Source organism: Paroedura picta, chromosome 3 (genome assembly GCF_049243985.1).
Source record: "Paroedura picta isolate Pp20150507F chromosome 3, Ppicta_v3.0, whole genome shotgun sequence".
Lineage (NCBI taxonomy): Eukaryota > Metazoa > Chordata > Lepidosauria > Squamata > Gekkonidae > Paroedura > Paroedura picta.
The window spans coordinates 80,840,212-80,867,352 of record NC_135371.1 but is presented as its reverse complement, the minus strand read 5'-3'; the positions used below and the strand labels follow the sequence as shown (position 1 = coordinate 80,867,352).

The following is a 27,141-nucleotide window of genomic DNA, read 5'->3' as shown; positions in this document are numbered from 1 at the left end:
GGGGTCTCCCTTAAACTGGCGTATTGGTAGTCATCAAATTGAGCAGGTCAAATGGTTCAAATACTTAAGAATCACCTTCCAATATAATTTGCACTGGACCAAACATAGAAATAGGATTGTTTTGCAGGCTAAATATTCTATTACCCATTTAAACCGTTTTTTCTTCTTTAAAGGTAATCAGTTTGTCCCAGCTGCCTGTCGTGTGTTTGACTCAAAAATTCTTCCCCAAATTTTTATGGCATCCCTCTGTGGATCTCAGCTTTTAACAAAAACTTGGAAAGGTTATAGTCTGCCTTTTTCCAGCAGATTTTGGGAACTCCAAATTGTGTCCCTTACTCCTCCTTACATCTCGAAATCGGCCATAATCTTCTCGAAACTAAGGCCTGGATTTCAAATATTGGCTAAAACTGCATTTTAGGGTTCGATCAGATTGTCTATTGGCCTGTTTATTGAGAGACTCTTTTGAATTTAAATGGTTCTCTACCATCCTGACAAATTGGCATTGACTACAATTACATCTTATCTCTGAATGAATCTTCCATTATGCGCCAAATTAAACAAAGGCTCCTTGATCAGGAATTCCAAAAAGTCCATCCTACTGTTCCAGCAATTTGCTCTCCCTGTGTTCTTGGTCTCCAAGTGAAGCATGGGATAATGCTGGCTTATTTCTATAACTTGGCAAATCCCCTTTATCGCAGAGCATTTTCGCTTGCGCAGCTCAACACCTTTCCATCCAAAGTATTACAAGGGAGATTTGCCAAGATTCCTTTCGAAAATAGACTATGTTCCTGTGATTTAAACACTCCTGACACCATGCAACATATCTTATTGGATTGTCGCTTGTTTATTGGTCAGCGAAGGCGTATTACGCCATTGTATACGGCCCTGGTCAGACCACACCTGGAGTACTGTGTGCAGTTCTGGAGGCCTCACTTCAAGAAGGACGTAGATAAAATTGAAAGGGTACAGAGGAGAGCGACGAAGATGATCTGGGGCCAAGGGACCAAGCCCTATGAAGATAGGTTGAGGGACTTGGGAATGTTCAGCCTGAAGAAAAGGAGGTCGAGAGGGGACATGATAGCCCTCTTTAAGTATTTGGAAGGTTGTCACTTGGAGGAGGGCAGGATGCTGTTTCTGTTGGCTGCAGAGGAGAGGACACGCAGTAATGGGTTTAAACTTCAAGTACAACGATATAGGCTAGATATCAGCACAAAATTTTTCGCAGTCAGAGTAGTTCAGCAGTGGAATAGGCTGCCTAAGGAGGTGGTGAGCTCCCCCTCACTGGCAGTCTTCAAGCAAAGGTTGGATACACACTTTTCTTGGATGCTTTAGGATGCTTAGGGCTGATCCTGCGTTGAGCAGGGGGTTGGACTAGATGGCCTGTATGGCCCCTTCCAACTCTATGATTCTATTCTATGATTCTATGATTACACCTTTTATATCGAAATGGAGAAACCATTCAAAATACCTGATCTACCAATTTTTGTTGAGCGATAAGGATGACAATGTCACTTTTATTATGGCTGAATTTTTGTCTTCAGTTTTTAAACTTAAACTGATTGATGTATCCTGACTATCTATGTTCATTTTGCTAATCTGTTTATGCCAATAAAGGTATTGTGTGTGTGTATATTTAATCTGTCTAATAACTCAGATAGTTGAAACACACTAGAAAATCCAAGAATTAATTAGGCAAACCTCTTAAACCTGTTTGGTTCAGTTTTCTCTGTGTGATTTTGGCCTAACTTCTGTACACACTACTGTATTACAAGTTAGCTGCAAGATCAACTTCCTTTGAAACTCAATCACAAGAATATGAGCCCCTTTGGACTTCCAGGTGAGATTGTCTTGGGCTATTTCCACATGGGTTATTTCTCCCAAATTCAGTGTTCTTGGGAATAGGCAAGCCAGGTTGCTTGCTTTGGTGAACAACTTCCTGCTAGGCTTCTGTGGCCCTCATTGCCACAAAGATGGGGAAGTGAAATGGCTTCTGTCAATGCTGTGACCTCAGTTCTGGCTGTGTAGCCAAAAGGGAGTCAGTGTGCTATGGGATGCTCTAGGACTTAACAGAAACCCTATGGTTTTTACCACAGAGCCTTGAACGAATCACAATGTCTCTTCAATCTTGCCTGTCCTCTTCAATCTTGCCTGTTCTCTTCAATCTTGCCTGTCAAGGGAAGAGGAATGCGTCGGGAGAGGAAAATAATGGCGGTGAATCACTGGCTGCGTAGTTGGTGCCGGCAGGAGAGATTTGGTTTCTGGGACCATGGGATAGGCTTTCTTGAGGAAGGCCTACTAGCACCTGATGGACTGCACTTATCGAAACTGGGGAAGAATGTGTTTGGCAGGAACCTGGGGAGATTCATCAGGAGAGCTTTAAACTAAAGCCACTAGGGGAAGGAGACGATCAACATAGGGAGTGTATGGAAGGAAAACTATCGGAGGCAGCCCAACCGGCAAGGCCAGCTCATAGGGAACCAAAAGTAAAAGGATTCAGATGTCTTTATACTAACGCCCAAAGCATGGGCAATAAAAAAGAAGAGCTGGAACTTCTCATGCTGATGGAAAGGTATGATCTAGTAGGCATCACAGAAACTTGGTGGAATGATTCTCATGACTGGAATGTAATGGTGGATGGATATGAACTGTTCAGAAAAAACAGAATAGATCGAAGAGGTGGAGGAGTGGCACTATATGTGAAGAAAGGGCTTACCTGTCAGGAAATTCTAGTGAAGGAGAGCATATCTACAGTGGAAAGCATCGGGGTGAAAATAAGCAAGGGGAAAACAAACAGTGTGGTGGTTGGTGTCTGCTACCGACCGACTGACCAACGAGAGGATGTGGATGCTGCACTTTGTGAGCAGCTTGAGAAAATATCCAAACGGCAGGACCTTGTCATCATGGGTGACTTCAATTTCCCAGATGTGTGCTGGGAAACAAACTCTGCGAAGCGTCCTCAGTCATGCAAGTTTCTGACCTGCCTGGCTGACAATTTCATTTATCAAATGGTAGATGAACCCACAAGAGGTTCAGCCATACTGGACTTAATACTGACCAACAGGCAAGAGTTGGTGGATGAGGTGAAGGAGGTGGGGACCCTAGGGGAAAGTGACCATGTCCTCATAGAATTCCTTTTGAGATGGGGAGCCAACGAAGCTTGTAGCCAGACGCGGATGTTGGATTTTCGTAGGGCAAACTTTAATAAACTCAGAGACATGATGAGTGTCATACCATGGATGAGAATGCTGGAAGGGAAGGGAGCATGTGAAGGGTGGGCGCTACTCAAACAAGAGCTATTGCATGCTCAATCAATGACTATTCCAGAAATACGAAAACACTGCAGGAGCTCTAAGAAGCCTATTTGGATGAACAGAGAACTTCAAGAGGAACTAAGAAAGAAAAGGAAAATATTCAGGAAATGGAGGAAAGGACAGAGCTCTAAAGAAGACTACCTACAGGTTACTAGGCACTGTAGATCAATCATCAGAAAGGCCAAAGCTGAGAGTGAGCTAAGATTGGCCAGGGAAGCCCATTGTAACAAGAAAAGATTTTTCAGTTACGTGAGGAACAAACGTAAAGTAAAAGAGGCAATAGGCCCGCTGATGGGTGCGGATGAACAAACTCTAACGAAAGATGCAGAGAAAGCAGAAAGGCTTAGTGCCTATTTTACATCTGTTTTTTCCCACAGGTCAAAGTGTTTAGGCACATCTAGAGATGGCTGTAGCCAAAGGATAGTGTCTGGGTGGCAGGTTAACATGGATAGAGAGGTTGTCGAGAGGCATTTAGCTGCACTGGATGAGTTCAAATCCTCTGGTCCGGATGAAATGCACCCGAGAGTACTCAACGAACTTTCCAGAGAACTTGCACAGCCCTTGTCCATCATCTTCGGAACCTCTTTAAGGACTGGAGATGTCCCGGAGGACTGGAATAGAGCAAACGTTATTCTGATCTTCAAAAAAGGGAGGAGGGATGACCCGGGAAACTACAGACCAGTGAGTCTGACCTCTGTTGTGGGGAAGATAATGGAGCAGATATTAAAGGGAGCGATCTGCAAACATCTGGAGGACAATTTGGTGATCCAAGGAAGTCAGCATGGATTTGTCTCCAACAGGTCCTGCCAGACCAACCTAGTTTCCTTTTTTGACCAAGTAACAGGTTTACTGGATCGGGGAAATTAGGTTGATGTCATTTACTTGGATTTTAGTAAAGCTTTTGACAAGGTTCCCCATGATGTTCTGATGGATAAGTTGAAGGACTGCAATCTGGATTTTCAGATCGTTAGGTGGATAGGGAATTGGTTAGAGAACCGCACTCAAAGAGTTGTTGTCAATGGTGTTTCATCAGACTGGAGAGAGGTGAGTAGCGGGGTACCTCAGGGTTCGGTGCTTGGCCCGGTACTTTTTAACATATTTATTAATGATCTAGATGAGGGGGTGGAGGGACTACTCATCAAGTTTGCAGATGACACCAAATTGGGAGGACTGGCAAATACTCCGGAAGATAGAGACAGAGTTCAATGAGATCTGAGCACAATGGAAAAATGGGCAAATGAGAACAAGATGCAATTTAATAAAGGTAAGTGTAAAGTTCTGCATCTGGGTCAGAAAAATGAAAAGCATGCCTACTGGATGGGTGATACGCTTCTAGGTAACATTGTGTGTGAACGAGACCTTGGGGTACTTGTGGATTGTAAACTAAACATGAGCAGGTAGTGTGATGCAGCGGTAAAAAAGGCAAATGCCATTTTGGGCTGTATCAACAGAGGCATCACATCAAAATCACAAGATGTCATAGTCCTATTGTATACAGCACTGGTCAGACCACACTTGGAGTACTGTGTGCAGTTCTGGAGGCCTCACTTCAAGAAGGACGTAGATAAAATTGAAAGGGTACAGAGGAGAGCGACGAGGATGATCTGGGGCCAAGGGACCAAGGCCTATGAAGATAGGTTGAGGGACTTGGGAATGTTCAGCCTGGAGAAAGGGAGGTTGAGAAGGGACATGATAGCCCTCTTTAAGTATTTGAAAGGTTGTCATTTGGAGGAGGGCAGGATGCTGTTTCCGTTGGCTGCAGAGGAAAGGACACGCAGTAATGGGTTTAAACTACAAATACAACGATATAGGCTAGATATCAGGAAAAAAATTTTCACAGTCAGAGTAGTTCAGCAGTGGAATAGGCTGCCTAAGGAGGTGGTGAGCTCCCCCTCACTGGCAGTCTTCAAGCAAAGGTTGGATACACACTTTTCTTGGATGCTTTAGGGTGCTTAGGGCTGATCCTGCGTTGAGCAGGGGGTTGGACTAGATGGCCTGTATGGCCCCTTCCAACTCTATGATTCTATGATTCTACAATGTCATGTGGTGCACTGATGTCACTTCTGATTACAGAGCTAGAAATGACATTGTGGCATCAAACAGAAATCATTCAGGGAAATTCCCAGTCTCTGGGGGGAAGGGGGCATCAACTCTGTCATCTTCTGTAAGGAAGTGGCAGTAAACGAATATGAAAGTGCATTGTAAGCTTTCTAGACTGCCACAGGAAGCTCAGCAATGTAAGCCAAGAAGACTGCTTAACAAGAAGCCACCTCAGTGAATACTGGATGAGTTAGGAACTTGAAGTTGGATGTTCTCTTGTGTAAAAATGCAAATGCTATCTTCACCCAAATAGAACTTGGCTATGGAAAAGTAAGTACTGGCTGGACAGAGCTCAATGATATGATAATGAATGGTACTGAGCATTTCGTAACACTTGGAGCTGCTGACTGTGAAGATTTTCCTATGTGATTCAGACCTCGGTTCTCATAAAGAAGATACAATCAGCTATATTTAGTAGAGGGATTTGCTGTTATACCCATGGTTCTAATCAGGTTGCCAACTCTCAGTTGAGAAATTCCTAGAAATCTGAGGGCGGAGCCCGGAGAACAGAGAGACCTCCTCAGAGTATAATGCCAAAGAATTCATCCTCCAAAGCAGCCATTTTCTTCAGGAGAAACTGATCTCTGTAATCTGGATATCAGTCGTAATTCCAGATTTTCAGGCTCCACCTGGAGGTTAAGCAAGGGAGGCCAAATAGTGCAGGTTGTAGTGAGAGCAAAAAAGATTTATTTGAAAATTTATTTTGCCTCAGAGGGTTTTTTTCTCTCATTCTACCTGGAAGGTGGCAACCCTACATTCCAAGAGCTGAAACTATTATATCTCCATACACAGCAGCATAAGGTAAAACATGAATGCAAATTTTCTGTAGGGAAGGATCAGAGTATTCTGGGCCCCAAGTTCTAAGTCAGGGGACCGCAAACCTTTTAAGTTTGTGGGCACCTTTCGAATTCTAACATAGTGTGGTGGGTTCAATCACAAAATGGCTGCCACAGGAAGCAGAATCAGCCACAAAATGATTGTCGCAGCTTACTTCAGTCAGTGGTGGCAGCAACTGCCAAAGCTACGTTTAAAAAAAAAAACCTGCCCAGCCAATGAATTCTCCAGTGGCCAATCAGAAGCCTTGCTGGTCCTGTCCACTTTTTAAAAGCTCTTGGTAGTCACCAGGAAAGGTAGTGGCAAGCGCTATGGTGCCTATGGGCACCATGCTGGGGAATCCTGTCCTAAATATTCACTTACATTGCAGTGTTGCTAGGAAGCTATAGAATGGGTCAGCCACTAACTATCCCAGAGTTTTCTTGTGGTAATGGCTCTTTACCTCCAGTATACAGTGATATTAGTCTCTTACAAATGAGTTATGGAAAAGTTGCCAGCTTGGAACTATTCACGTGTTCCAGTAATGCATAGTTTTTGTGTAGTACATGTCTCTGCAGTGACCACTTTAATCCATGAAAAGAAGATTTGTGTGTGAAATCATATAGCAAAGATGGTCTGGAAAGTTGCTGTTAGTTAAATGTTGCGGCATGTTTTCTGAAGTCTCAGCTCCACACGTAATCTTCACAGTAATCTACAGGAATTTGTTCTGAAATGTGTGAGGTAAGTAGTGCTTTCTTTTCTTTAGGCTAAGGAGGTGGTGTGCAAGTGTAGATGACTCATTTCACTTGGTAGAGATCATGGCTGTTGTGTATGCGGACATGCATGTGATCCTATGGAGGTCTGAGCACATGTTCTGTAGTAGGATTGGGTAGACCTGGACTCTTAACTGTCGCAGCCACCACGATAGCCAATCAGTTTAAATTAATCAAGGGGTCTGAGCCAATGGCTTGCCACCGTGGCCAGCCCCATTGTTCTCTGTATGTAGTTTTCTGGGGGGCTTAGCCTTGGTACTTTCTGTCTCATGTGGTCTCATGATTCAAGAGCTGCAACAATTCTAGTGTCATGTGGTTCTTTAACCCACATATTTAACTTGGGCCATGCAGGAACTAAAAGTTTCGCAGGGTCTGCCAAACGGAGCTTTTCCACCAAACCTTTGCTTGAGGCCAGCGAAGCAACACCAACCAGAAGTTCCCTCCCAACTGCCAGTTATGTCCAGCAGAGGCAATGCCTGACCCATCCATTGTTCCTCTTTAATACTTCGTTAAGGCCAGTGTAGGCCGGACTGGTCCGGGATTGGGGCCGAGTCTGATTGGCCCCTCAGCCAAACTGAAAGGAATTCCAGCCAGTCAGGTGAGGGGCCAATCGGCAGGCGCAAAACTGATTGGCCCCTCACTTGACTGGCTGGAACTCGCCCCCCCCCCAACTGGTGATCATGTCAGTCAGGTGAGTGGAGTACGGCAAATCGGGGGGGGGGGGGGTGCAGAACCATCCCCAAGGCAGTAGCATTGGTGTGTGGATAATAATTCCAAAAAAACAAAAATCATGTAATGCCTATTATTTACCAATCAAACTATCTCAAAATAGTGAACAAAGTTTTGAGTCCTCCAGAACACATAAACACAGGAATCTGATATTTACTGAATTAGACTCTTGGCCAATCAAAGTCAGTATTAGATGGCAGTGGCTCTTCAGGTAGGGTTGCCAGCTCTTGGTTGGGCTATATGGTTACCTTGTTGTTGACCCCAAGCAATTGATACATAGTAGCACATTCCTTCTGATCGTGGAGGCTGGCTTGTGGCTAATAGGTCTATCAACGGTTATTGTTCGAGAATATTTTTATCACAGTTGAAAATTCATGTCTGCCTTGTACAGTAGCTAATAATACAAATGAGGACCTGGCATGAGCAGCTGTCTCAATTACATGAGCCGTTTGTTCCTATGATGAGTTAGCAGTCAGGAGAGTTTGAGTGAGGAAGTGCAATGCAAAGCCCCAAATATCTAGCAGCCTGCATAGAAGCAAAATTAACAAGCCTGGACAAATATATATGCTAAGCAATCTTGCCATGGCATTCTTAGTATCAAATCAGAATCTGGCTCTTTTATTGTTCTAGGGGAAAGTTAAATGAACTATTAATGCCTTTGGATGTCAGACCTCATGTTGGGGGGGGGACATTATTTCCAGTGCTTTGGAATCAAATTGCTATGTGACACTTGAGGTGCCTATGAAAGCCCATCTAGTTGCTAGGGTCAACCTTGAAGTCTTCAGTCAACAGCAGTTGGGGAATGGTGCCGGATTCCTAAGAAGCTAAAGGTTGATGAGCTGTGTCTAAAGGAGTCTAGATGGTGAAGATCTTGTTAGGTTCAAAAAATCTGCAACTTGAATGCTGTATATTGACTGTATAACACGGCATGCCTGAATATTGTGGTTTTACACTGCAGAAACTGCCCTTAATTACATCTGTTTCAGACAGTTCATAATACGTAAAGTCTTCAAGAATTCAAGCATACATTTAGAAGGGTAACTAATGCTACACTTGTCCCATCCCAAACAGGAATGCTTGGAAACTTTTTTGGTCACTTCTATTATAGGGGCATATATAGCAGAGATGACAGTGCAATGCATTTTGTCCTGCCCCTTCTATCCGTGTGATCAAGGGCCTTATATAGGCAGCCCACATTGGCTCATTCTGGCAGAGAGTTGTGATACTTGTGAGCAGATGTTCAGTGGCTGAATATACTTGAGGTATGGTGTGTGTGTGTGTGCTGTTATGACAACTTTGAAGACAAGTTTAGGCCCGCCCACCTCTTCTTTACAAGAAGCTTCCCTGGTGTTCCTCAGGCCTGGCAGGCAGCGGAGCCTTGACAGTGAAAATCAAGCTGCGTAACTTACACTTTCTCAGGGCTGCCGCTGCCAAGAGCTACTCAGAAAGAGGGATGGAAATACCTGGGGGAGACAGACTATTTATTGCTCCCTTTAAGCCTTTGTAGAGGATAAGGGAAGCAGTTGTCATTGCCTGACTGGTGCACAGCAGTGTACTATGTTCCGTGAATCCTTCTCCTGTCACTAGCTCCTCCAGGCTCGCATATATAGTGATATACTCTTGTTATATGGGATTGCTAAATAAGGGTGTTGCAAACACCGGCCTGCTAAAAATAGGCAAGTGTTCTGGTGGCACTTTTGACCTTCCAGGCAGTTCTCTCGTGTAGCCAGTGCACGTGATTGTTAAGAAGGGAAGTAATAGCTGGTCAGGCATTTTTTCCAGGTCTAAGTTCCTGAAAGGGTATACTCCTGCACTTTGCTTATCTCACCCTGCATCTTGTTACTGCACAGTGGCAAGATTTATGCCCTGTTCAGTCCCATAGGAATAGCCTGTTGTGGAAGGCCAGTCTCTCTTGCCCAGTCTAGAACAAGTTTCAAGTCCAGTAGCACCTTAAAGACCTACAAGATTTTGAGGGAATGAGGTTTCAAGAGTTAAAGTTCCCTTCATCAGGGACCCATCTTTCACATATCTAGGAGTTGCTAAGATTTTTAATGGAGCATGGGGGGATATTCAGCACAGCAAGCCCTCCTGAATAAACAACACAGAATAGTTTTGTAAGGAGGTTCAGTTTTTTATTAACTGAAGATTAATAGAAGTGATGAAGTGTGTCCTGCCACCCTCCTGAGAAGAGTTTGAAACCTTTCCTCTGGTCTAAGAAGACACAAAAGACACTTAAGTTGATGGAAACTTCTCCAGCCTAAGGTAGGATACATTCTTACAAACATACACATCCAACCGAACATACAGATCCATCCAAACATACACATCCATTCTAGTAAAGCTACAAGAAAATAGCTGGTAATTGACAATCCCCACAAATGACTTGATCTTTTATACCCCACTTTTCTCTGCCGTAAGGAGTCTCAAAGCAGCTTACAATCATCTTCCTTTCCTTTCTCCACAACAGATACCCTGAGAGGTAGGTGAGGCTGAGAGAGTTCTGAGAGAACTGTGACTGGCTCATGGTCACCCAGCAGCTTCAGGCAGAGGAAGAGTGAGGAATCAAATCCAGGTCTTCAGATTAGAGTCTGCCACTCTTGATCACTATACCATGCTGGCTCTCTATAGACAGATGGTTGCTTGAATTTGTCGTGTTGGGTCATGAATTGATTAAATCTGATAAAATCTAATAGTTGCCTACCTTTCAGTGCTTAAAGTTTACCTTGCATAGTCGCTATATTCTGGCCCCTCCATATGACATTGCCAGCATCCAGCGTCTGGGCAGTCACGGGCTGGCTACATTCTCCATTGTAAAGCGCTAGTTGGGGAATTGCATAAAGTGGATTCCCCTACCTATTTAGCGTGGGCTACAGGAGAGCAACTAGCAGAGGGAAGGTATGGAGGCTCAAACATACTAAAGATGCCTGCCTTGTTCTGTCCTCACACCTGCCTTCCTCTCCCTTGTTTCTGGGGACAGGATTTTTTTTAAAATGGCAGACTTACTGGAGCAATGAATAGGTGGACAAGCATGCAAGCAATGCCAGAAAAAGAATTTTTGTTTCAAAGTTGTAACATAAAGCATGCCTCTCAAAGGTTTTCTCCCTCCCCCTCAAAATCAGGAATGAGATTAATTTTTAAATGTCTCAAAGGACTCATGATCCCATAATGGGTGGCGTTCAAAAAACACTAGGCATTTCAACGGAGAAGTATGTATTAAAAAAAATAGTGGGCATCACAGGATCTTTGAAATATGGAGAAAGGGGATTGGTTGCCTGCACTGATTGACAGGAGGAAGCACACAATGTGTATAAGGTGCATTGCTCTGCCATTTCCAGCAGCAGTTGTGGAGGGTGAGATGTGCAAAAAGGCGCAGACAAAGGTGAGAGAGCAGAAAAGATAAGGAGAGGCTCAGAAGCGCAAAACAATTTAGTGCCTTGCCTTTCACCTGGCATAATGCCTTTTAAACTGATGTGCAGAAATGCCCCATGACTTTACAACTCACTGTCTACCAAGTTGAATGTATTGCATGGCAGCTGAACAGGCCTTGCAAAAACTGGTTCTGCAGCTTGCCTTAAGACAGAATTGCCAAGCATTTTGTAAGTCATCATTTGCAGGTAGAGGGAGGGAATCCAGTTGATGTGTTACACGTTTTGAAGGCCTGATCATTACAGCAGGGGTTATTCCTGACTGCTTTTATGAGTCTTAATTGTTTGGTCCACAAATTTTTTATAATGATGTTTTTTCCAGCGTAGGGTAATGAATGATTTTAAATTTGTTTGGTGGCCTATGCAAAATATGTCTTTTCTGATTTCTTCCTCTTTTTTACTATGTTAGGGGAATAGCTGGGATTGCCTGGAGATAATGTCTGATAGTGCAGTCAGCGGGAGTCATGGTAATGAAATCCACAGCATCTAAATATGTTTATGCATGCATGCACGTGTTTGTTTATTTATTTATTTATTTATTTATTTATTTATTTATTTATTTATTTATTTAATTAATTATTATATTTATGTACAGCCCTCCCCGAAGGCTCAGGGTGGTTTACAGGAAACAAGAAAAAGATACAGGTAAGATCATATATGGTAACAACAGGTGATAACAACAATCTGTCCCTCTTAATGAAACAGTAAGAAGGGTTGGGGTGAGCTGAGTCCGGGATCAAAACTCTTGGATTGGCCCCTTGGCCACACAAGAAAGGAAATGATGTGGAATTGGTTGCTTGTAATCTTCCCCTAAGAAGAGTCTCTAGTCTGATTTTCCCTTCACATATCTGATGACATGGCTCTGAAAAGTTAATCTGTAACCACTTTGCCACATTTCCCAAAGGTCAGTCCTCTCCCACACTCAACAAACATTCCAAACCACAGGTTCTTGACACCCATATCTCCACACCCATGCCCTCATTTGCCACCATGCCACCACAGCCTCCCACACAACGCACACATTCAACCCCATGTCCTTACAGACTGGACAATTCCTCCCCTTCCTCTTCCCACTGCCAAGCTCTAGCGCCTGTTGTATTCTTGGATACAACGGGCTTTGCCTCTAGTAACAATAATAATAATAATAACATTAGCATGATATCAGCAATGACATTGGAGAATGATGGAACTGCAAAAGAGCCTCAGCTCAACTCTTACTGAGACGCAGTGGGTTAGGCAGATTCGTAGCAGTTGTAGGAGGAGGAGGGGGGTTGGGGGGTTAATTGGAAGCAATGGTTTGGGTCGACCTGAACCAAATGCCTGGCGGAGGAGCTCACTTTTGCAGGCCCTGCGGAACTGTTCAGGTTCTATCAGGGCCCTGATCTCCTCTAGGAGCTCATTCCACCAGGTGGGGGCCAGAATGGAGAAAGCTCTGGCCCTGGTTGGGGTCAAGTGGGCTTCCTTGGGGCCAGGGACTACCAGGAGGTTGGAGGTAGTAGAGCACAAGGCTCTTTGAGGGGTGTAGGCAGAGAGGCAATCCCTCAGGTATACTCGATCCAGACCGCATATGGCCTTATAGGTGATAAGCCTGATCGGGAATTCAACTGGGAGCCAGCGCAGCTGGTGGATGGGATGGATGTGGGGCTTCCGAGGTGTTGCTATGAGGTCTTATATATTATTTTATGCCCTTGCTCTTTGATTTATATTGGGGAAAGCACTTGAGCAATAAGAACTCGCCTGAGCAAGTACAAATCCCGATTAAAAAATGGCATTTTTCTGCCCCCATTGTTGAACATTGTGTAATCAAAAACCACAAATGGGAACAATTGCAGTGCTATGTCTTTAGAAAATTTGAAACAGAAAGCTTTAAAAGGCTAGATATTAACAAATGATTAGAACAAGAAGAGACTCGAGCTATCTTCAACATTGGCACCATGGAACCTAATGGGTTAAACAATTCCCTCGATTTTCATTGCTTTCTATAACCATCCCAACTTTTCCCTTATCTGGTATTTTACTGTGCCTCAGCTGTAGGCAATTACTGTTAGTATTTAGTATCTCCTTTACCCTGACTCAAATGCATCTGGAACACCATTAGCTAAGAGCTGCGATTAATATGACCTAGTAAGTTTCTGTTTTGTTTCTGTTCCTATCTCTCTAAAAAAATTAAATTACATTAATAACATAGGTTATGACACTTTAATGTATAAGACTCTTGTTATTACAATTAAAATGTCCTATTTTTGTTCCAGACATACTGTCCAAATTTTTTCATATAAGAAGTGTGTTTGAAACACTCATGTGTGTATTCATGACATTTTTAAATATTTTATATGCTTTATATGTACTATATTTACTTATTGACATTATCATTGTATAACCACTAATTTCATATCTGTATTTGTATTTCCCAAGATTTGTCCCTTGATAAAGCCAACAGGTGAAACACGTTGGGACTTATATGCAGGATTAAAAAAACAACTGAAATTGAAGAGAGATGACTTTTCTTTGATTTATTATTGCCATTGTTGTCCCAGTGCATCTGTACTGTTTCACAGTTGCTATGAGGACCCTGGCAGCCCCATTCTGAACCAATTGCAAATTCCAGATCAGGGATAAGGGCATGCCAGCATAGAGCAAGTTACAGAAGTCCAGCCTAGAGGTGACCGTTGCATGGATCACTGTGGCTAGGTGTTCTGGGACCAAGCAGGGCGCTAGTAGTTTGGCTTGGTGAAGGTGGTAATATGCCAGGTGCGCTACCGTTGTGATCTGAGCCTCCATTGAGAGGGAGGCATCGAGTACCAGGTTCCAGGATCCTGGTGGAGTGGGCCACTGTTAGCTGCACTCCATCCAGATTGGGTAGGCGCGCTTCTTTGCTTGGGCCTTTCCTGCCCATCCACAGGACCTCCGTCTTTGAAGGGTTCAGCTTCAGACAACTCTGCTTGAGCCACCCCGTCACCGTTTCCAGGCAGCTGGCTAATGTTTCTGGGGGAGAGTCAGGGTGGCCATCCATCAGGAAGAATAGCTGAATGTCATCAGCATATTGGTGAGAACTCAGCCCAAAGCTCCGCACCAGTTGGGCAAGAGGGCGCATAAAGAAGTTAAGTAGAGTTGGAGAGAGAATTGCCCTCTGGGGGACATCACAAGCCAGTTGGTGACAGCTTGATGAGCTCTTTCCTAATGCTACCCTCTGTCTGTGATTCCGGAGAAAGGAGATCAGCCACCGAAGGGTATTTCCTCTGATCCCGGCATTGGCGAGGTGAGCTAAAAGCTCGTGATCTATTGTGTCAAACGCTGGTGAGAGATCTAATAATATAAGCAGTGCCGACCTGCCCCAGTCCAGTTGGCGATGGAGATTATCTATCAGGGTGACTAGCGCTGTCTCTACCCCATGGCCAGGCCAGAAACCAGACTGGGATGGGTCTAGGACCGAAGCTTCTTCCAGGTATTCCGTCAATTGGTCCATGACCGCTTTTTCAAGCGTTTTCCCCAGAAACGCAAAGTACCAGACGGGGCAATCGTTGGATGGCTGTCGTGGATCCAGTGAAGGTTTTTTGAGTAGCAGGCAAACCATTTTAGTCCCTCCGGGAATTCTCCTGTTAAAGGAAATATTCTATCTAACTATTCTATGACATTCTATGTAAACCACCCAGAGCTGTATGGAAGGGCGGTATAAAAATCTAAATAAATTATAAGTGGCCGAGGCATAGGAAGAGAGAGACAAATTATGCAAGTAAATGACTGGCTATGTCAATGGTGTCGACGGGAACAATTTGGATTCCTGGATCATGGTCAACGATGTCAATATGAGGGGCTATTATCAGGAGATGGCGTGCACCTCACAAGGGATGGAAAAAGTATTTTTGGGAGAATCCTTGCACACCTGGTGAAGAGGGATTTAAACTAGACACAAAAGGGGAGCGAGACGTAAATTCAGAACTTGGTGTGATGGCAAGATCTGAACATGAGAAGATCTCAAATCTACAGGGAATGTTACATAAGCAGGGAACTACTAGTTTACAGGTAAGTTCAAAAACCAAAACCATGAGGAACACAAAGGATGGACTACGATGTCTCTACACCTATGCACAGAGTATGGGAAACAAGCAGGAGGAACTAGTAGTCCTAATAGAGGAAGGGGGCTATGACCTAATAGGAATCACAGAAACTTGGTGGGATAATACTCCCAATTGGAATACTAAAATTGAGGGGTACAATCTATTCAGAAGGGACAGACAAGAAAAGAAGGGGGGAGGTATAGCAATATATGTTAGGAATCTTTATACTTGTGAAGAAATACAGGTACCCGAGCATGAAAGTTCAGCTGAGTGTATTTGGGTAACTATAAAAGGAGTAGGAAATGAGAGTGGTATTATTGTGAGTGTCTGCTATAGACCACCAAGCCAGTCAGAAGACTTGAATGAGATACTGCTAGACCAAATTACACAATTTTCAAAAAAGGGGGAAACATGGGTGACTTCAATTACCCAGATATCTGTTGGAAGACCAACTCTGCTAAAAATACAAACTCCATTAAATTCTTAACTTGTCTTGCCGACAGCTTCATTTCCCAGAAACTAGAGAGGGGAACCAGGGGCTCTGCTATTTTAGACTTGATTCTCATCAATAGGGAAGAACTGGTAGATGAGGTGGAAGTAGTGGGCACACTTGGTAGCAGTGACCATGTCCTTTTGGAATTTTCAATCGTGGGAAAGAGAAAAGCTTTACGTAGTCGAACGTATAGACTGGACTTCAGGAAAGCTGATTTTCACAGACCTAAAGGTATGTTGCGTAGAGTACCATAGTCAGAAAGACTTAAAGAGATGGGAGTCCAAGAGGGCTGGAAGTTTCTTAAAAATGAAATACTGAAGGCTCAATCACAAACAATTCCCTTGAGAAGAAAACACGGAAGGAGCCTAAGGAAGCCAAGTTGGCTCCATAAGCAGTTGTCAAAAGATTTGAGGAATAAAAAAGAGTCATTTAGGAAATGGAAGGAAGGCCTCATTACCAAGGATGAGTATTAAAAAAATAACCAATAATTGTAGGGGGAGTGTTAGAAAAGCTAAAGCTCAATATGAGCTTAGACTAGCAAGAAATGCTAAAGGCTTCTTTAGTTATATTTCAAGCAAGAAAAAGAATAGGACACCATAGGACCACTGCGAGGACAAGAAAGTGAAATTATAACAGATGATGAAGAGAGGGCTGAACTGCTTAACTCCTATTTCTCCTCGGTCTTCTCTTGTGAGGGAAATAGTGATCAATGTGGCAAAACGTTACACAACACGGTGGATGGTAATGGTGGCCTAGGATCAGTGTTGGAACAGTCGACAAACACCTAGTTTCTTTAAATGAAACAAAGTCTTCTGGGCCAGATGAACTGCATCCAAAGGTACTAAAAGAACTTGCAGATGTCATCTCTGAACCTCTGTCTATTCTTTTTGACACTTCTTGGAGAACAGGTGAGGTGCCAGACGATTGGAGGCAGGCAAATGTCCCTATCTTCAAGAAAGGGAAAAAGGAGGATCCGGGTAATTATCGACCCATCAGCTTGACATCTGTAGCTGGCAAAATTTTGGAACAAATAAACACTCGGTCCTTGAGCAGCTGGAACTGAGAGCTGTCATTTCTAAGACTCAGCATGGGTTTCGCAAGAACAAGTCATGTCAGACCAACCTTATTTCTTTTTTCGAGAAAGTGACTACCTTGCTGGATCAGGGGAATGCCATGGACATAGTTTATCTGGATTACAGTAAGGCTTTTGATAAGGTTCCACATGATATTCTTGTTGACAAGTTGGTAAAATGCGGTATGGATCCTAATTTTGTCAGGTGGATCAATAACTGGTTGACAAATCGTACCCAGAGGGTACTTGTTAATGGTTCAGCATCTTCTTGGAAAAGAGTGAGAAGTGGAGTATCCCCAAGGATCTGTCCTGGGGCCTGTGTTGTTGAACATATTTATAAATTATTTGGATGAGGGATTAGAGGGGATACTTATTAAATTTGCAGATGATACTAAACTGGGAGATGTAGCAAACACAACTGAAGACAGCAATAGAAGACAGGATGATCTTGATAGGCTTGAGAAGTGGGCTAAACTGAATAAAATGGTTCAATAGGGACAAATGTAAAGTTCTGCATTGAGGTAGGAAAAACCAAATGCACCAATATAAGATGGGGGAGACTTGTCTTGGCAGTAGCATGTGTGAAAAGGATATAGGAGTCTTAGTAGACCATACATTGAACATGAGTCAACAGTGTGACTCAGTGGCTAAAAAGGCAAATGGGATTTTGGGCTGTATCAAACCGAGTATCGTGTCCAGATCACGGGAGGTGATGGTACTGCTTTACTCTGCTCTGGTTCAGCCTCACTTGGAGTACTGTGTTCAGTTTTGGTCACCCCAATTGAAGAAGGATGTTGACAAACTAGAACGTGTCCAGAGGAGGGCAACAAAGATGGTGAGGAGTTTGGAGACCAAGACGTATGAAGAAAGGTTGGGGGAGCTTGGTCTGTTTAGCCTATAGAGGAGACAACTGAGAGGGGATCTGATAACCATCTTCAAGTATTTAAAAGCTTGCCATGTTGAGGATGGAGCATTGTTGTTCTCTCTTGCCCGAGAGGGACAGCCCAGAACGAATGGGATGAAATTAATTCAAAAGAAATTCCATCTCAACATCTGGAAGATGTTCCTGACAGTTAGAGAGGTTTCTCAGTGGAAAAGGCTTCCTCAGGAGGTGGTGGGTTCTCTGTCTTTGGAAATTTTTAAACAGAGGCTAGATTGCCATCTGACGGAGAGGCTGATTCTGTGAAGGCAAAGGGGTGGCAGGTTACAGTAGATGAGCGATAGGGATGTGAGTGTCCTGCATAGTGCAGGAGGTTGGACTAGATGACCCATGAGGTCCCTTCCAACTATTATTCTATGATTCTATAATCTCCTTCCCTTCCTCTCCCCACAACAGACACTCTGTGAGGTAGGTGAGTCTGAGAAAGCTCCGACACAGGAGTGTTCTGTGAAAACAACACCATCAGGACTGTGTCTAGCCCAAGCGCACCTAGCTGGCTACCTGTGGAGAAGTGGAGAATCAGAATCTAACCACTGCACCAAGCCACTATTAACTGCTAACCTTCTTCCCTACACTATCATCTACACAATGAAACTGAGAAATGCTGTCTGTTCCACAAGCAGAGTCAACTAGACAGGCACCATGTCTGCCTCTGTGCACAGAGAAGTGTTGACTGTATATATTTCTTGGACGGGCCAGCAGGTGTAATCTATCTTCCATCTATGCATGAACAGTGTACATGATTTTGATTGTGTGAACAGGACTAAAAAGGACCTATCAGCAGAAAGGGCTGCATATTCTTAGGGGGTGTGGTAGTGGATTTCCAGTACACCTTGCATTTCTTCAAGGCAATGCCCTTATTTCTTTCTATTGGCAATCACAGGAAGGGGAAACATGTGCAGTCCCTCAGCAGGTGCACATGGACTGCTGAAGAAGAGGTCAGAGAGTTGAGGGCTGAATTTCAAGTAAACCAGTTACTGCCATAAAGATTTTTCCACTTCTTAGAAATGATGCTATATACCCCCTTATGTATGGGTTGACTGCTTGGGGTGTTCCTTGATCTACAGTTTCTGCTTGACTTGGGCTACTGTAGAAGCAAGGTGTGTCTTTACACAGGACTACTAGGTGTACCCCCTTCAAGCTTTCTTGTGAAAGAATGTTCTCAGCTCCATGATGCATGTCATAATTTCTCATTGGGATTACTATAATGTAGTTGATTGGAGCTACCTGCAAAAAAAAATTCAGTGGCCAAATTCCCATGCAGTAGGATAACGTCAACTTTTTTTCTTTAATGAGATCTACTTCTGAATAATGAAAACTATATGGAGCTATTCCTCCCCCTCTCCCTCAAAGTGTGACTAGCTTCTGTTCTGCTGAAGAAACAGAACTTTGATTAGGAAGCATGCCAGAAAGAAAGAGATCTGATAAGAAGCACACAGAAAACCCTTTTTAAAAGTCTGGAGAACATCTGGATCTGTGATCTGGATATGGCATTCTAACTACTGACGTACAAATCAAATATTGCATGGCATGTGGTGTGGCTGGCTAAGGTGATGAACTTATAATTGAAAATTCATTATGTAGTTTGTATAATTTCAGCCTCATGTAGTATGTGTGTATGTAGGTGATATCAGAAGTGTCCAATATCTTTAACCACTCCCGTGGAGCGGATTAAATAAAAGGGTAAGGCCACCTGGGGAGGAGTTAGGGCAGGCCCTGTCCAGGATAAAAACTCAGAGGGCCCAATCAGGAGCCGCGAAGGGGCTCCTGATTGGGCCCTCCGAATGCCCATCCAGGGCCAAGCAGCCAATGGGGAGGCGATTGGCCCCTTCCTATTGGCCCCTCACAAGGACAGACCAAAATTCCATTCACCCAGCCCAGTCTGGCTGCCAGTCTGCTCCTGACCACCGCAGGGAGAGGAGGTCAGTAGGTCTGCCAAGGGGGATGCAGAGGCTGCGCCAGCCCTTTTCGCCCCAAGGCTGTCCTAACTGTCATGTCCATCTGTAAATTGCCTCAGAACCCTGACAGAGCTGGCAGGAGGCTGCAGAGTGCTCCCCCCCCTTTCAGGCCTGCTGCGAAGGAACCTCTGACAGGCCCTGACTGAGGGAAGGAGGCCTTTCCAAGAGCAATGCAGGGGAGCCTGAGGACCTTCCTTTTGAGGGAGGGGGGGGGACTTTCCCGTTCTGCCAAACAGTTGCCTGACAGGAAGGCCACAGAAAAGCCCCTTCTCACTTAAAATACTGCTCTGCCCAGAGGTTAGACACAGCCAAGCCATTGCAACTCTCTGCAGATTTGAGGCCACTGCACAGCGTTATTCTGCAGAGGAAACTGGCTCTTTTGTCTCCTGTTTCATCTGCACAACAACCCTGTGCAGTAGGCCTCAAGTCCTTCTATTCAACAACAACCTGTGTGGGAAGCCTTAAATGTTTCTTCTCTACCACAATCCTGTCCAAAGTTGCCCTTTCTGCCTGGGGAGCTGATCTTTATACTCTGCAGGCGAGCTGTAATTCCAGGAGCTCTCCAGGCCACACCTGTAGGTTGTCTACCCCTGGGTTGGAAATATTCCTGGAGGTTTGGAGGTGGGACTTCAAAATCGTACAATGCCTCAGAGTCCAGCCTTCAAAGGAGCCATTTTTGCCTGCAGTTGGGAGGGAGTGGTGCAGGAGTGTCCCTCCTAGCCTGTGGGTTATGGCCAGCCCTTACCAGCAACTGTTTGTATTCTGGGGCGCAGACAGGCAGACCAGCATCAGTCCTGTGAGTCTGGAAAGTGCAGGAAGATCTAAATAAATATTTACAGCCTGAAACTGTAAATAGAGAACAAGTAAATGTCTGGAGACACATAGTAACTGAAATGACTTATTGGCCTGGCAAATAACCTTGGCCTCGCAAATTTAAAAAAAACCTTACTAAGGTTAAGACTGCTGTGCACAGAGAGTCTTCCTCTTAGGGTTGCCAGCTTTCCTGTGAGGCTCGCTACCCCACCTCCCTCATGTGGAGTCTGCTATGGGGAGAGAAAGGAAAGACAATTGGAAAATGCTTTGAGACACCTGAGGCCTGCTGGGTCACTGCGGCCCATTCCCAGTTCTCTCAGATCTCTCACAACCCCACATACCTCACAAGTTGACTATTGTGGAGAGACGAATGGGAAACGTGTTTGTAAACCACTTTGAGACTCCTTTGGGTAGTAAGCAATAGGGTACAAAAATCTGTTCTTCTAAGGAGCAACCATGAAAGAAGCATGTGGGCACATAACATTTTACCAACAGTGAAAACAGGCGAGACAGAAAGAACAAGGTGAACACCTGTGTACTGTGACTACCCCACGTGTATTAAGGCAGAGGGGCATTTCAGTGAATGTGGCCTAATTCACACAAGAAGGGAAATGACGCAGAACTGGGAGGAATTGGTTGCCATGTAATCTTCCCCTAAGAAGAGTCTCCAGTCTTATTTTCCCTTCACATATCTGAGGACATGGCTCTGGAAAGCTCCTCTGTTACCACTATGCCACAATTCCCAAAGGTTAGTTCTCTCCCACACTCAATGAACATTCCACACCACAGGTTCTTGACACCCATCTCTCCACACCCATACCTCATTTGCCACCATGCCACCACAATCTCCCACACAACACACACATTCAACCCCATGCCCTTACAGACTGGACAACTCCTCCCCTTCCTCTTCCCACTGCCAAGCTCTAGTGTCCGTTGTATTCTTGGATACAACGGCCGTTGCCCCTAGTATTTAAAATAAAATTGTGGTTTGTGAACTGGAAAACCCCTGTAATTTCAGCTCTGTTCTGGAGCTAGGTCTCAGCATATAGTAATTAGAAGAAGACTTGTTTCTTATATGCTGCTTTTTTCTACCCAAAGGAGTCTCAAAGCTGCTTGCAGTCGCCTTCCCTTTCCTCTCCCCACAACAGACACCCTGTGAGGTGGGTGAGGCTGAGAGAGCCCTGATATCACTGCCTGGTCAGAACAGTTTTATCAGTGCTGTGGTGAGTCCAAGGTCACCCAGCTGGTTGCATTTGGGGGGAGCACAGAATCGAACCCGGCTTGCCAGATTAGAAGTTCGCACTCCTCACCATTACACCAAGCTGGCTTAGGGAAGGCTGGTCAGTTTGACTCTAATTTAGTCAAATAACTGTAGTGTTTTTAATGGGATTCCTAATTATTTTGAAAAGATGGGAGGTCATGACAAAAGAAGGGTGGTGGCACTAAAGGGATTTGCCAGGAAGCTGGCTGAGTCATTGAAGAGGGTGTGGTATAATTTAGTAATTCTTGAAGTCAGTGTTTTTCCAAATGCAGTCATTTGCTCAGAGAGCAAAATCACAGAACCAGCCAGGTGACTCCCTGAGAAATACTCCTCTTACTGATAAGCAATGAAAAGACACAATGTTGGTAAAGGCATCAAAATCACCAGAAGTATAAAAATCAAAACATGTGCAATGAAAACAGATACAAATGTAAATTCTAAACAGATTCTAATAAGAGGTTGTGTATCAAATGACACCAGCTAGTGAGCATTCCAAACTCATATGATATAGGAGTAAAATAATAATGATATATAACATGAATACAGTTTAGAAATGCAGACATCAGGACTGCATCAGAAGAAGTTTCCAAAGTGCCAATGTAGTCACAAATGTCCAAGAAGTTTCCAGAACATCATTGTAGTTAAAAATGTCCCACAAAACAAAGGGACTTTCCACATGCAAGAAATATAGTCTTATGGCCTGCGGGACCGCTTGGTTGTTTATGCTCCCTGCAGAGCCCTTTGTTCTGTGAGTAGGAATTTACTGGTTGTCCCGGGCCCCCAGGACGTTTGCCTGGCCTCGAACAGGGCCAGGGCCTTTTCGGTCCTGGCCCCAAGCTGGTGAAATGAGCTTCTGGAAGACCTGCCGGAGTTACCAGCTTTCCGCAGGGCCTGCAAGACGGAGCTCTTCCGCCAGGCATACAGTTGAGGCCAGGGCAGAGTTCCGCCATTCCAACTTGGATCCCAGGGTCTATTGGACCAGCTCCCTCTCTCACTGGAGGGATGGTAGGGCCTCAGGCTGAATAAGATGGGATTAGAATATATTACAGAGGATGTCCACTGCTGCCTGTTATATTGTTTTTTATTATTAATTGGGTAAATTATGGGGGTTTTATTGTATTTTTAATATTTTATTATGTAAACCGCCACAAGACCTGCTGGGGAGTGGTGGTATATAAATCTAAAAATAAAAATAAAATAAAATAAATAAAATGTAGATGGCATATTCCAGCTCCTCCAGAAGACATTGCCTATATCCAGCATTTGGCCAGCAACCGGCTTCCTATTTCTGCCATTTTAAATCGTGACTTTGTGAATTGCACAAAGTGGATTTATCACCCTAAAATACGTGATCCCCCAGTGAACAACAAGCCTGCAAACAGCAGAAAGAAGATATGGAGGGTAAAACACACTGTAGCCCTCCCTCCTACCTCTATTCCCTGCCCAGCAAAGGAGGCAGATCCCGCCCCCGGTCATTTCAAACAGCATAAGTCTCTTTTTAGGTGTTCTTAACTAAGTGCATCCTTCCTTTCCTCTTTGGTTCTTAGACCCCCGTCCCCTTGTCCCCCCTCTTTCCCTCCAACCTGGAGGAGGGAAGGAGTCCGGGGCAACTGTGGACTGGCATGGAATATCTGAGCAGTAGGATGGGGGGAAAGAGAGGCGACGAAGGGACAGGGGTCTGAGAACTAAAGAGGAAGGGAAGGATGCACTTAGTTAAGAATACCTAAGAGACTTATGCTGTTTGAAACGATTGGGGGGGTGGGGGAATCTGCCTTCTTCACCGTGCCGTCCGCTGGCTGGCTGTGTTTTTTTGGTAGGTGGCTTTAACTAACATGGCAATGCTGTTTCATAGGACTGAATATGCTTTGCTACATGTAAATTTCAAGTTAAAAAAAATAGGGCAAGACCAACGAACCACTGATTGGTTGGCTCCATTGACTGACAGGCCGATGAGTGGTGAGTGAAATAGCATGTTGCTCTGTCTTTTGCTGTTTGTGCAGCATGTGGGGAGGGGAAGATGTGGCAGGAAGGCTTTAAAGTGTGGAGGGGAGAAATAGCATGATTTAATATCACACTATTGCAGGACAGAGGCATTTCGCCATTTTGACCAGTGTGCGGAAAAGCCTAATGCCTAAAGTCCCATACCAGATACCTTAGAAGAAAAAAGTCTTCCAAAATGAGGGGAAGCTAGCTAGGAGTCCATTTTCCAGCCCAAGAGGCTTTTTCAAGTTCTTTAGGTCTTTGTAACAGATCTGTAATAGGCTGTTACTTAATATTTACATAAGAGCAGAAGTAAACTGACAACCTTATTTTATTCCATTTTGTGCACCTGATCCTAAGGGTTATAGTTTTTTGTTATTTGATAGAATACAGTGTATTTAATGAATGATAAATCACTGAGGTTTAATTTGTAAGTAGCAAGGACAGTGTGACTTTTTAATCATAAGTCACTAACATCAAGATTAGGAGAAACAATTGTAACCTCATTTATGGTTCAAGTATGAGGTTAGTGTTATCAATCGTTTTATGTTTTCTGCTTTTTAATACCACTAAAGGTACTGAGTATGTGCATCAGTGCTGTTGAGTTGTCCTCCACTGGAAAATTGGTGGTTTTATCTCCATTCTATTTTGAATGGAGGCTGTTTTTCCATAGGCGAACAATACAGGAAGGATATAGTCAAAACTAAATACAAAAACTGTGTATGGAATAGGGCGTACAATAAAGTACACTGAATAATATTTAAAATGATCTCAGAAACATGATTGAAGTAAATCTTCTAAATCAGGGGTAGTCAACCTGTGGTCCTCCAGATGTCCATAGACTACAATTCCCATGAGCCCCTGCCAGCGTTTGCTTCTTCTCATTCATATCCCGTCTATAGATAATTTAAAGTTATCAGTGTACAGTACCACAAGTACACCAGTTATGAACTTTTTAAATTCCACTTCATTAGATACATACATATATTGCTCTATACAGCATTCCCCAATTCTCTGACATACACACTTTCTTGAATGACCACACACAGCCTACAAAACATGCACCTGATAAAGTGGAATGAAACAAGTTCATAACTGGTGTACTTGTCATACCGTACACTGAGAAATTAAAACAATCTTTCTACAAAACTGGGTGTAAATGAGCAGATTATTTAGCAGATTTATTTCAATCCAGTTTTTGAGATAATTTTAAATATAATTGAGTATACTTTATTGTACTCATTATTCCATACAGAGTTTTTACTTTTTGTAGGCAAACAAAAATGAGGAGTCACAGTCTGGTATGTCCCTACAGATACCCCAGTGTTCCTTTTTAATATTTCTAATAAAGATGATTACATCTAAGAGCAAACTAAGCAGTTCTGTTGGTTATAAACACTATCTTTAAGTAAATCAGATCTATTGATCTTCTCTGCTCTCTGTAAAGCCCCATGGACCATGTGTGGGGTACCCTCTCCCATGCAGGTGTTCTGTCAGCTCCTAAAGTGATCTCTTGGTTGAATTATATTTTCTGTTGGGTTTAAAGTATTTATCCATTTAAAAAAAGCTTTCAATAATGTAAAATCATGGAAAATCAAAAATAAATCCTCTATATTACCTCTTATAAAATCTAATTAAATAAAGGATTTATGTCAGGGTTTCAGATGCTGTTGTCACCCATTACTGCCATAAATAAATTTGCAATGATTGGGGCTAGTTATTTATGCATCTTGACTGCCATTCAGGGTGACCATCCCCCTACCTACATGTAGTGGATGAGGAATTTCTATTCCATAGTATCTTGACACAAGAAAACTTATACCTTGAATAGAATTTAATTGGCCTTAAAGGTGCTACTGGACTCAAAACTATTCTATTCCTTTTTATAATTAGTACAATAATTAGTGTCCCTAATGACATCTGGAGATCTTGATTATATCCCCTAGGGCAGTGGTCCCCAACCTTTTTATCACCGGGGACCACTCAACGCCTTTTACTGAGGCCTGGGGGGGGGGGGTAGTTTACTCCTCTACTCTCAACCAGTGCCCTAATGCTCTCTGATCGCTATGGTAATGTTTAAACATCCCTGTTTAAACAGACACGCCCTGTTTAAACAGACACACCACAACAATGAACATAAGGAACATTTTATTTTCATGGAAATTTTAACTCCTGACAATGACAAATCAATGGGAACCCTGAGCTTGTTTCTCTGCAACGAGATAGTCCCATCTGGGAGTGATGGGAGACAATGACACCCGAAGTGTGTTGTAAAGGGCTGGGGGGAGGGGGGAGAAGGCGTCCTTCGGAGCCCACCTCCAATTAGTCGAAGGACCACATGTGGTCTGCGGCCCACAGGTTGGGGATCGCTACCCTAGGGCACAAGGAAAATGTGGAACTGCCTCTGTACTTCTTTCTAGTCTGCTTCAGAGCCTGTGTGAACCATGAGTTTTTAGAAGTGGAATTGAGATCGGAAAATCATTACTGACCAGCCTTAAGATGCCGTAACACCTCCTCTTCAGATGAAACTTCTGCTTGTGACTCAACAGTTCCTTCAGGAGACAAGATATACCTTGCCAGCAATCGTCCAGTACTGCTTCCAGGTTGTAGCACAACAGACAAAGTTGTAAAACATCTGAGACCCATAGCTAGGTACTTCTGAATTAGTTGTCACCAATGGGAAATTCAGAGTTTTTCTAGGGGACAGACTCAGTGAAGGAGCCTAACATACGGTGATCAGCTCTGGGTGACTTTGGGGTGGAGCCAGGACTGGGTGGGATTTTGGGTGGGGAGGGACCTTAGTGGGGTATAATACTATGGAGTCCACTCTCCAAAGCAGCCATTTTTTCTAGGGGAACTGATTTCTTTTGTATGCGGATGAGCTGTAATTGCAGGAGATCCCCAGTTCCCACCTGTGGACTGGCATCCCTAGCCCAATATCTGAATGGTCTCTATCACCAAAACATTTGTTAAAATCCACAAGCATCCAGTCTTTCTGCTGGCCCCCTTTAAACACAAGAAAAAATGGTGCCAAAGAGTTCTGACAATTTGTACCCGATGTAATAATGGCAGAAAGTGAAGAGGAACTAAAGAGCCTGTTGATGCAGGTGAAGGAGGAGAGTGCAAAAGTTGGCTTGAAACTCAACATCAAGAAAACAAAGATCATGGTATCCGGCCCTCTCAATTCCTGGCAAATAGAAGGGGAAGAAATGGAGATAGTGACAGATTTTATTTTCCTGGGCTCCAAGATCACTGCAGATGGGGACTGCAGCAAAGAAATTAAAAGACGCTTGCTCCTGGGGAGGAAAGCTATGGCAAATCTAGACAGCATCCTAAAAAGTAGAGACATCACCCTGCCAACAAAAGTGCATTTAGTCAAGGCTATGGTATTCCCAGTTGCAATGTATGGCTG

At 43.8% G+C, this 27,141-nt stretch overlaps 1 long non-coding RNA gene across 1 annotated transcript in view; it reads left to right on the top strand.

Annotated features, from left to right (window-relative positions):
- Positions 1-13,618, top strand: part of LOC143832312 (uncharacterized) — a 38,850-nt gene extending 25,232 nt beyond the window's left edge. Inside the window, exons 2-4 of the long non-coding RNA XR_013229195.1 lie at positions 11,561-11,618; positions 11,747-11,796; positions 13,567-13,618. This is a non-coding gene — a long non-coding RNA (uncharacterized LOC143832312). The remainder of the gene's footprint in view (positions 1-11,560; positions 11,619-11,746; positions 11,797-13,566) is intronic.
- Positions 13,619-27,141: the final 13,523 nt, after the last annotated feature.